At 53.5% G+C, this 10,488-nt stretch overlaps 1 long non-coding RNA gene across 1 annotated transcript; it reads left to right on the top strand.

Annotated features, from left to right (window-relative positions):
* Positions 1-2,527: 2,527 nt before the first annotated feature.
* On the top strand, positions 2,528-6,655 carry LOC144734763 (uncharacterized). The gene is made up of 3 exons (XR_013588543.1): positions 2,528-5,001; positions 5,262-5,334; positions 6,495-6,655. It is a non-coding gene; the product is annotated as an uncharacterized LOC144734763 (long non-coding RNA).
* Positions 6,656-10,488: the final 3,833 nt, after the last annotated feature.

Below are 10,488 nucleotides of genomic sequence, written 5' to 3'. Positions count from 1 at the left end.
TGTCACTTTTATCTGTTCTGTGTGGGGCGTGATCAAGCGGTGTGCATTTTCTGTGTGCGCGCCCAATGCCGTGTCGCTCGTGTTGCCATTTCCCTTCAGTTTTTGCCTCTGCCCTTAGCGGAGCACGTCCTGTCGACTTTACTTTAACATTTTGCTTCCCTCTACCTGTGAAGTTGTCAATCTCACATGTTTTTGTTTGCATATGTATCTCTCCATCCCTTCTCTCGAATGAGTGTGATTTAATGTTACTTCCATATTTATTCTGTGGATCCACGTCTGTGAGTTCCGCGGGTGTCGCGAGCCCTGATTTCTCCTCCCTTACGATGGTGTGAGGACATTTTTCCTCGTTTATTAGAGACGATTTCTCTCCTGTTTCCTTTCCGAATTTTCCTTTATTCCACCATCCCTGACTGTATGCCTGTGTGAGGAGGAATGAGTCCTGTCCTGCCTTCTCTGCAGCTTTTGCATCGTGTTCGCCTTTGTTACATTTTATCCAGTCAATTAGTTTCCCCCGAGGTGTGTTCGTGTTATCGATACAGCTCCCTTCCCATATGTCTCTCTGACTGTACTGCTTTGTAACAGATTGGTCGGTACGTTTTAATACGAGCTCCCCGTACCCCGTCACCAATTCAAAAATTATTCTTAATCCTATCATCTCAAGTGGCAGGAGTTACTTTAGAATTCCCCTTCAGCGCACATATAAACAATTGTATCACAGGATGCGTCAGTTCAACTCGAGCAAATAATTTCAGCCCAGCTGTCTTTTTATACTCTGCTACTCTGGTATTTCCCTTCAGAGCGCGTGTATACCCCCGTTTATAATCACAAGGCAACGTTAGTTCACAACTCTTTGATTAACACAACAGTGATTCGTTCCTGAATTCATGCATAAACTGTCTGCGAGAGATCCCGGACCCGAGCCCCCACTATGTTGTATATGTTGGTTATGAAAATTTGGATGTGTTGTATGCGTGCGTGGGTGAAATTATTATGTCGTATATGTGGGTTATGAATATTCAGTGAAAATAATAATAATCAAATGAAATTTGGCCAAATGTGTAATTATCCGGAAATATGTTAATTTATGTAATTATGCACATTTAATTATGCCAATTCGAGAGGTAATTGTAGTAATTATGCGAGTGGATGTAATTATGATAATGCAAGTCGTTATGATAACCAGACCCCGCCTCGGTGACGAGGGTGGGTTATCGATCGGAATAAGGCAATTAATCGTATGCAGTTATGCAGGTGTGGTGTAAGTATGCAAGATTAACTTAGATTAACTCGGCATCGTTGTCTAGGTTCGTCTAATTCTCGCTTATCTTTAGGTCCCCGGTTCGCCCCGTTATCGCTTTAACATTTACTGAGTATGTATAAGTGTGTTTATTAAGGTCACCAAGTTCAGATCTCAACGCAGAAGCAGATCTTATGCATAGTTCAGGAAAGAATCACACAACCACTTCCGTATTAATCAATTTATTACTAATTCAACCTCAACTATGATATAGTATGCGAACTCTCAATCTCGGAACGTCAATACGGCATCAATACAGTATCATCAACGATTGTCTGATTTCACTTGACAACGGCACACAGATCCTGCATAACGCGATGGTTGTTAGTGAGAGAGAGAGTCGTTAAAACATGCAAATACTATGCTAAGAAAAACCTTAACGTTAATGAATGAAAGATACTTGAAAGATTATACGGCGATAAAAAACACAATCAAAACAGTTATTATTCTTAAAGGCACCAATCTCAACAGATACATTGGCAGGTTATCTGACAACAGAATGGCTCGGAGTAAAGGCCTGCGACGGCGCTCCTTTTCCGAAGATCGTTATCTTATACAGAGTTTACTAATTGGGGACCAGATCACCTGATAAGGATCTGGTGGGCCACCACTCCCCACGTGAGCGTGGCTCGGCGGAAGGAGGTGCCAAGAATCAATTCGTATTGATGGATCTGTTGGGAATTTATGCGATTAAGAGTACAGCCCACTAAATATTAAAGATAAAAATTACGAATACTCTTATAAACGACGGATGGCCATCACTCGGTCTCGAGTGTTTTCTTCACAGCCACGGATGGCTTATGGGTTCGAGTGTGTTTGAGTGGTAAGAGTGGTCTTGAATAGTCAATGTTCGGAGTCGGTTCTTTATGTCAAACAGACGCCTGGGTCGTGTGGTGAGGGGGCGGTGCGCGTCATACGTATCAATCGCTTCCCTGTCGCGGTGAACTTGGTTCGGATGTCCGTCGATACGCTGTCGTAATTCGGAACCCGGTCGGTAGGTGGCGCCCACAGCTCGCTCGCAGCGTCGTCGCCAAACCGCGATTCTCGCGGCAGCAGGGAAACCGACTCGGCAGAGGTTGAGCTGTCAAGCGGGTCTTGCCCGCCTGCAGAGGAGATGGGGAGCCGCTTGAGTCGAGCCCCGAGAGCCGGCTGAACTCGGCTGAGTCCCAGAAGCTGAAGAGTCGAGCCGACCCGTTAGTCGCAGCTCGCCCTTGAGTCGACCCGCTCGGTCAACTCCTGAGCCGACCCACTGGTCGAGCTCGGCTGGTGAGTTGACCCTTCTGGTCGAACTCGTGATGAGTTGACTCTCCTGGTCGAACTGGTTTCCAATGCTCAGGGTCCTTTCTTTTATGCCGAAAAATCCCTTTGGGTCCTGCCCACAAGGCGGGGTTTCTTTCGATTTTTGCTGTGTCAGGATCTGTCCGTAGGTAGGTGTGTCCATGTGTGTGTCCGTACGTCCGTGTCCTTGTGTGCATCACCCACGGTATATTCCGTTGTCATACTCCCTCCATAAAATCCATGAGCAAACAATCAGATGTTACAAATTGCCTCGAAGTCGTCTCTCTGTCTGGGTGCAATATTATCTCTTGTCTGGCCTTCTTCATGAACCAAAACACAGACGTTACAAATCGTCTCACAGGCGTCTCTGTCCGTGTTGCACGGCCTGGAGGGAGGGGCACACTCCCTCCGACCCTCACAGACGCACACAGACATGGTTAAAAGTTTTAAATTAACATTTGTCCCTTACCATTTCCCAGTTATGATTCTGTATGTAACCTCATGTGTGTCGTTTCCCATCGTGGTGCTTGACCCAAGTGGAGGTGCCTCCCCGAGCACATACACACTCCCATCCCGCGCTGCGGGGATACAAAGACGGCCGGGATCTCCCTTTCTCTCCGACCCTGGGTTTAACATCGCTCTTTTATTATGTATTTTATTTCGACCTGGTGGTGATTTATCCCGCTATCCTGGCTTTTCATAGGTTTTACTTTTGTCTTTTCATGCATAGGCTTATTATTATTAATTTATTTCCGATATCTTAGGTTAAGGGGTAAGTTTCTTGATCCTAGGAATTCGTATTCCTTGGTGTCTGCATGGTTATATAAGCGGAATATAGTTTACGGTGAATAGCGTTAACATTGATGTTATGTACGATATTATGTATTGTGATGTTTTTAACTTAACTTGGTCAGGGCTTTACTGACATGAAGTTGCATTTCATAGCCTCGCAGGTTTTTGCCTCACTCTGTCTCTGCTCGCCGTTGTTGTTGCTGTCCAGCTGACGCCGTTAACTCAAGGCCTCATTAATTTCCGTCACTCCTTGTAGGTGAGGGCGGTTGAACCTTGGAGTCAGTTCTGGTTTTTGTCTGCTTGCTTTTTCTGATGTCCCCTGACCCCGGGAGTTATTATTTCTACTTTTATGGCCTGTCGAAGCCCGACTCGCTGTTGCTGGGCTTGGTGGGTCGCTGGGTTGGTGTGTTCCCGGCTTTTTTGCTTACGTTTGCAGTTCGCCGTGCTCTTAATTTCCTTCCCTCTTCAACCTTATATCGACTATTCGCTCCTGTCTGGGTGCGATTCAATTTTGACTTAGGAAGGTTCTGATTGTCATATGCTTTGGGTCGAGTTGTATATTAAAGTATGGAAATAACATTTCATATTGACTTAATGATGGTGATGGTTCAGTAGGCGTAACTTGTGGCCTGGTTTAATTGGATTGGGTGTGAATATCGATAACTTTAGCCTATCCTGTTGTTAAATTCCGACTTTAACGTTACTTTAATAGCAATACAGAATAATTGAGCTTTTCGTCTTAACTAGGCGAACGCGAACTTCTGTTGACCCCTGCAGCCTTGCTATTCAGCTGAGTCTGCATCCTTGATATACAACGCTCTTATTCGTCTCACTGTGGCCATCCAACCTTCTGCTCTGGGAGTGTTATTCTTAATTTCAGGTCAAAGGCCCCTCACGTTCAGACGCGCAGGGTTGTTAATCAGCTCCCCCCCCCTGTGCAACACAACCTTGAGCTGACCCACTTCGTTTGACCACTCACCCTGGATTTCTTTCCTTGAGGCAAGGTTGCAAATTCTGTCATCCCAGCCCTCCTCCAGTTCATCACTTAACAACACCTGGTGTTTTGCAGTTTGCTGCGCTTTGGGGTGTTTTCATTCATTATATATCAATGATGGAAGAAGGCTAGAATACAACAGTATTACAATACACTATTAGACATTATTGTATCAAATAAAACAAAGTCCATCTCATGTGTTAGTGATCTTTTAAAAATATTTTAGGGAGGAAATGGCAGGAAAATAGTTTTCAAATTTAGATATTTTTCTGGGGGGGGGACCCCAGACCCGTGGAAGATTTGGTCCCCCCCAATGTTGACTCCATGGCTACGGCCTTGCATTGACGTGCTAGTTTCTCTACCCCCCCCCCTCTCTATTTAAGGCCTCAACACAGAGGCGTTGTTTCTCTGTGTGCCTATGTGTGTCTCTCTCTGTGTGTCTCTGTGTCATCTCTCTCTGTGTGTCTATGTGTGTCTCTCTCTCTGTGTGTCTCTGTGTCATTTCTCTCTGTGTGTCTGTGTGTGTCTCTCTCTGTGTGTTTTTGTGTCATCTCTCTCTCTCTCTGCTTATGTGTCTGTCTATGTGTCTCCGTGTTTCTCTCTCAAATTGAGCAATCTTTGGAAGAACATTATCAACCAGGTAGGGTGTTGACTGTTATGTTAGCTGACTCTAAGTTTAATAGGTTTTTTTTCTCTTTCATTTGTACCTGATGATGATTGCTTGTGTTGCAGTTGAAACGTCGTATGCTATTATATAATGTATTTATTTATTCTACGTGACTTTACCGAAAGAACCAAAGAGTATCTTGCTTAAGTTTTAATTTCCCTTCACCTGGCTCGCTACTTTGTAACTTTGTTTTGTTTTAAATATTCACACAGTTTTTTTTCATTTTTTACCAGGCCACGCCCGCTTGAGCTGCTGTACCGCTCTTGTTTTCAGAAGCGACCTGCCCACAACAACAATAACAACAAGGTGAGGCTCGTCAACAGCGTGGTGGTGTTCACTCTAGACACGTGGCGATGTTCGCTCTAGACGCGTGGCGGTGTTCACTCTAGACGTGTGGCGGTGTTCACTCTAGACGCGTGGCGGTGTTCACTCTAGACGCGTGGCGGTGTTCACTCTCTACATGTGGAGGGGTAACCCGAGGATCGGGAAGGAAATCCACGCGACCACGGAGAGAGAGAGAGAGAGACACGTAAACTACAAATATACAGCAGGCGTCAGGGTCGGGATCGAACCCACGACTTCCTGTATGCCAGGACAGGTAGTTAACATCTCACCACAGAGAGACACGCAGCCTCGGCTGTGTTGGTTGATCCTCAATGAATTACTTGGTGGAGTGAGGAAGCATTAATACTGAGCAGGTGAAGGTGGCCAGGCGTGGGTCTGGACACACCACCACCTGTGAACCATGCCAGTGTGTGACAGTGGTGGAGCCAGTGGGGGTGGGGTGGCACGTGCCCCCCCAACGATCCGATAGAAATCCGTAATTTCGATAGGATCATTGGGGTTTATTAGTAACTAGCTTCACTACTCGGCTTCGCCCGGGACTTGGATTCTTGTCTTGGATTAATTTAATATTCCCTCATAATTCACTGAAAAACCCTGAAAAAATTGATGCTTGCAAGAAGGAAGCCGAAACACTTCAATTTACCTAAATCGGATGTTTTCACTCAAGGAAATTCAACCTGAACCCACTGCTACGTCAGGTCGATTTTTGCCACTCGGAAAGGGAATGACGTGGCGTTCGCTTAGACATTCCAGACAGCATAAGCTGTGAAAATTTCATGACGCCAGAGCTCAGCGTTGGAGAGTTTTTGCTGCTTCACACAAACAAACAGGTGTAAGTTCTGCTTTATATTTAAGATGGCAGTTGTACCCGTTCTGCACACGGATTTGTATTGAAACTTCGAGAAGCCATTGACTTTATCAGCCAGGAGCGAAGTGCCACCTAAAATCTCCCGGCACGCTGTGAACAGCTGTAGAAGTACGGCGCGCGAAGAGCCATGTGGTAGGGGGGTAAGCATTGCAGAGCGCTTAGCTCAGGTGTGATGCGGGTTGATGCCACATACGTCATGGTCATTTCCCCCCCCCCCCCCCAAAATACAAAAGTCTATTTTTCTTTCCTGAAGGCATCAACACGTTCAGCGAGCGCGATGACAATCACACGCGTCAAATGAAAAGCAAGGGACAAGTCCTTTCTTACTAACAACTCCTTTTTGTTGTCTGCTGGGGTTGTTGTCTGCTGGGGTTGGTGTCTGCTGGGGTTTTTGTCTGCTGGGGTTGTTGTCTGCTGGGGTTGTTGTCTGCTGGGGTTGTTGTCTGCTGGGGTTGTTGTCTGCTGGGGTTGTTGTCTGCTGGCGTTGTTGTCTGCTGGGGTTGTTGTCTGCTGGGGTTGTTGTCTGCTGGGGTTGTTGTCTGCTGGGGTTGTTGTCTGCTGGGGTTGTTGTCTGCTGGGGTTGTTGTCTGCTGGGGTTCTTGTCTGCTGGGGTTGTTGTCTGCTGGGGTTGTTGTCTGCTGGGGTTGTTGTCTGCTGGGGTTGTTGTCTGCTGGGGTTGTTGTCTGCTGGGGTTGTTGTCTGCTGGGGTTGTTGTCTGCTGGGGTGTTTGTCTGCTGGGGTGGTTGTCTGCTGGGGTGGTTGTCTGCTGGGGTGGTTGTCTGCTGGGGTTGTTGTCTGCTGGGGTTGTTGTCTGCTGGGGTTGTTGTCTGCTGGGGTTGTTGTCTGCTGGGGTTGTTGTCTGCTGGGGTTGTTGTCTGCTGGGGTTGTTGTCTGCTGGGGTTGTTGTCTGCTGGGGTTGTTGTCTGCTGGGGTTGTTGTCTGCTGGGGTTGTTGTCTGCTGGGGTTGTTGTCTGCTGGGGTTGTTGTCTGCTGGGGTTGTTGTCTGCTGGGGTTGTTGTCTGCTGGGGTTGTTGTCTGCTGGGGTTGTTGTCGGCCCGGGTTGTTGTCGGCCCGGGTTGTTGTCGGCCCGGGTTGTTGTCGGCCCGGGTTGTTGTCGGCCCGGGTTGTTGTCGGCCCGGGTTGTTGTCGGCCCGGGTTGTTGTCGGCCCGGGTTGTTGTCGGCCCGGGTTGTTGTCGGCCCGGGTTGTTGTCGGCCCGGGTTGTTGTCGGCCCGGGTTGTTGTCGGCCCGGGTTGTTGTCGGCCCGGGTTGTTGTCGGCCCGGGTTGTTGTCGGCCCGGGTTGTTGTCGGCCCGGGTTGTTGTCGGCCCGGGTTGTTGTCGGCCCGGGTTGTTGTCGGCCCGGGTTGTTGTCGGCCCGGGTTGTTGTCGGCCCGGGTTGTTGTCGGCCCGGGTTGTTGTCGGCCCGGGTTGTTGTCGGCCCGGGTTGTTGTCGGCCCGGGTTGTTGTCGGCCCGGGTTGTTGTCGGCCCGGGTTGTTGTCGGCCCGGGTTGTTGTCGGCCCGGGTTGTTGTCGGCCCGGGTTGTTGTCGGCCCGGGTTGTTGTCGGCCCGGGTTGTTGTCGGCCCGGGTTGTTGTCGGCCCGGGTTGTTGTCGGCCCGGGTTGTTGTCGGCCCGGGTTGTTGTCGGCCCGGGTTGTTGTCGGCCCGGGTTGTTGTCGGCCCGGGTTGTTGTCGGCCCGGGTTGTTGTCGGCCCGGGTTGTTGTCGGCCCGGGTTGTTGTCGGCCCGGGTTGTTGTCGGCCCGGGTTGTTGTCGGCCCGGGTTGTTGTCGGCCCGGGTTGTTGTCGGCCCGGGTTGTTGTCGGCCCGGGTTGTTGTCGGCCCGGGTTGTTGTCGGCCCGGGTTGTTGTCGGCCCGGGTTGTTGTCGGCCCGGGTTGTTGTCGGCCCGGGTTGTTGTCGGCCCGGGTTGTTGTCGGCCCGGGTTGTTGTCGGCCCGGGTTGTTGTCGGCCCGGGTTGTTGTCGGCCCGGGTTGTTGTCGGCCCGGGTTGTTGTCGGCCCGGGTTGTTGTCGGCCCGGGTTGTTGTCGGCCCGGGTTGTTGTCGGCCCGGGTTGTTGTCGGCCCGGGTTGTTGTCGGCCCGGGTTGTTGTCGGCCCGGGTTGTTGTCGGCCCGGGTTGTTGTCGGCCCGGGTTGTTGTCGGCCCGGGTTGTTGTCGGCCCGGGTTGTTGTCGGCCCGGGTTGTTGTCGGCCCGGGTTGTTGTCGGCCCGGGTTGTTGTCGGCCCGGGTTGTTGTCGGCCCGGGTTGTTGTCGGCCCGGGTTGTTGTCGGCCCGGGTTGTTGTCGGCCCGGGTTGTTGTCGGCCCGGGTTGTTGTCGGCCCGGGTTGTTGTCGGCCCGGGTTGTTGTCGGCCCGGGTTGTTGTCGGCCCGGGTTGTTGTCGGCCCGGGTTGTTGTCGGCCCGGGTTGTTGTCGGCCCGGGTTGTTGTCGGCCCGGGTTGTTGTCGGCCCGGGTTGTTGTCGGCCCGGGTTGTTGTCGGCCCGGGTTGTTGTCGGCCCGGGTTGTTGTCGGCCCGGGTTGTTGTCGGCCCGGGTTGTTGTCGGCCCGGGTTGTTGTCGGCCCGGGTTGTTGTCGGCCCGGGTTGTTGTCGGCCCGGGTTGTTGTCGGCCCGGGTTGTTGTCGGCCCGGGTTGTTGTCGGCCCGGGTTGTTGTCGGCCCGGGTTGTTGTCGGCCCGGGTTGTTGTCGGCCCGGGTTGTTGTCGGCCCGGGTTGTTGTCGGCCCGGGTTGTTGTCGGCCCGGGTTGTTGTCGGCCCGGGTTGTTGTCGGCCCGGGTTGTTGTCGGCCCGGGTTGTTGTCGGCCCGGGTTGTTGTCGGCCCGGGTTGTTGTCGGCCCGGGTTGTTGTCGGCCCGGGTTGTTGTCGGCCCGGGTTGTTGTCGGCCCGGGTTGTTGTCGGCCCGGGTTGTTGTCGGCCCGGGTTGTTGTCGGCCCGGGTTGTTGTCGGCCCGGGTTGTTGTCGGCCCGGGTTGTTGTCGGCCCGGGTTGTTGTCGGCCCGGGTTGTTGTCGGCCCGGGTTGTTGTCGGCCCGGGTTGTTGTCGGCCCGGGTTGTTGTCGGCCCGGGTTGTTGTCGGCCCGGGTTGTTGTCGGCCCGGGTTGTTGTCGGCCCGGGTTGTTGTCGGCCCGGGTTGTTGTCGGCCCGGGTTGTTGTCGGCCCGGGTTGTTGTCGGCCCGGGTTGTTGTCGGCCCGGGTTGTTGTCGGCCCGGGTTGTTGTCGGCCCGGGTTGTTGTCGGCCCGGGTTGTTGTCGGCCCGGGTTGTTGTCGGCCCGGGTTGTTGTCGGCCCGGGTTGTTGTCGGCCCGGGTTGTTGTCGGCCCGGGTTGTTGTCGGCCCGGGTTGTTGTCGGCCCGGGTTGTTGTCGGCCCGGGTTGTTGTCGGCCCGGGTTGTTGTCGGCCCGGGTTGTTGTCGGCCCGGGTTGTTGTCGGCCCGGGTTGTTGTCGGCCCGGGTTGTTGTCGGCCCGGGTTGTTGTCGGCCCGGGTTGTTGTCGGCCCGGGTTGTTGTCGGCCCGGGTTGTTGTCGGCCCGGGTTGTTGTCGGCCCGGGTTGTTGTCGGCCCGGGTTGTTGTCGGCCCGGGTTGTTGTCGGCCCGGGTTGTTGTCGGCCCGGGTTGTTGTCGGCCCGGGTTGTTGTCGGCCCGGGTTGTTGTCGGCCCGGGTTGTTGTCGGCCCGGGTTGTTGTCGGCCCGGGTTGTTGTCGGCCCGGGTTGTTGTCGGCCCGGGTTGTTGTCGGCCCGGGTTGTTGTCGGCCCGGGTTGTTGTCGGCCCGGGTTGTTGTCGGCCCGGGTTGTTGTCGGCCCGGGTTGTTGTCGGCCCGGGTTGTTGTCGGCCCGGGTTGTTGTCGGCCCGGGTTGTTGTCGGCCCGGGTTGTTGTCGGCCCGGGTTGTTGTCGGCCCGGGTTGTTGTCGGCCCGGGTTGTTGTCGGCCCGGGTTGTTGTCGGCCCGGGTTGTTGTCGGCCCGGGTTGTTGTCGGCCCGGGTTGTTGTCGGCCCGGGTTGTTGTCGGCCCGGGTTGTTGTCGGCCCGGGTTGTTGTCGGCCCGGGTTGTTGTCGGCCCGGGTTGTTGTCGGCCCGGGTTGTTGTCGGCCCGGGTTGTTGTCGGCCCGGGTTGTTGTCGGCCCGGGTTGTTGTCGGCCCGGGTTGTTGTCGGCCCGGGTTGTTGTCGGCCCGGGTTGTTGTCGGCCCGGGTTGTTGTCGGCCCGGGTTGTTGTCGGCCCGGGTTGTTGTCGGCCCGGGTTG

The sequence above is a fragment of the Lampetra planeri genome, chromosome 53 (genome assembly GCF_965212315.1).
Source record: "Lampetra planeri chromosome 53, kcLamPlan1.2.h2, whole genome shotgun sequence".
Lineage (NCBI taxonomy): Eukaryota > Metazoa > Chordata > Hyperoartia > Petromyzontiformes > Petromyzontidae > Lampetra > Lampetra planeri.
This window is presented reverse-complemented; position numbering and strand designations above follow the sequence as displayed.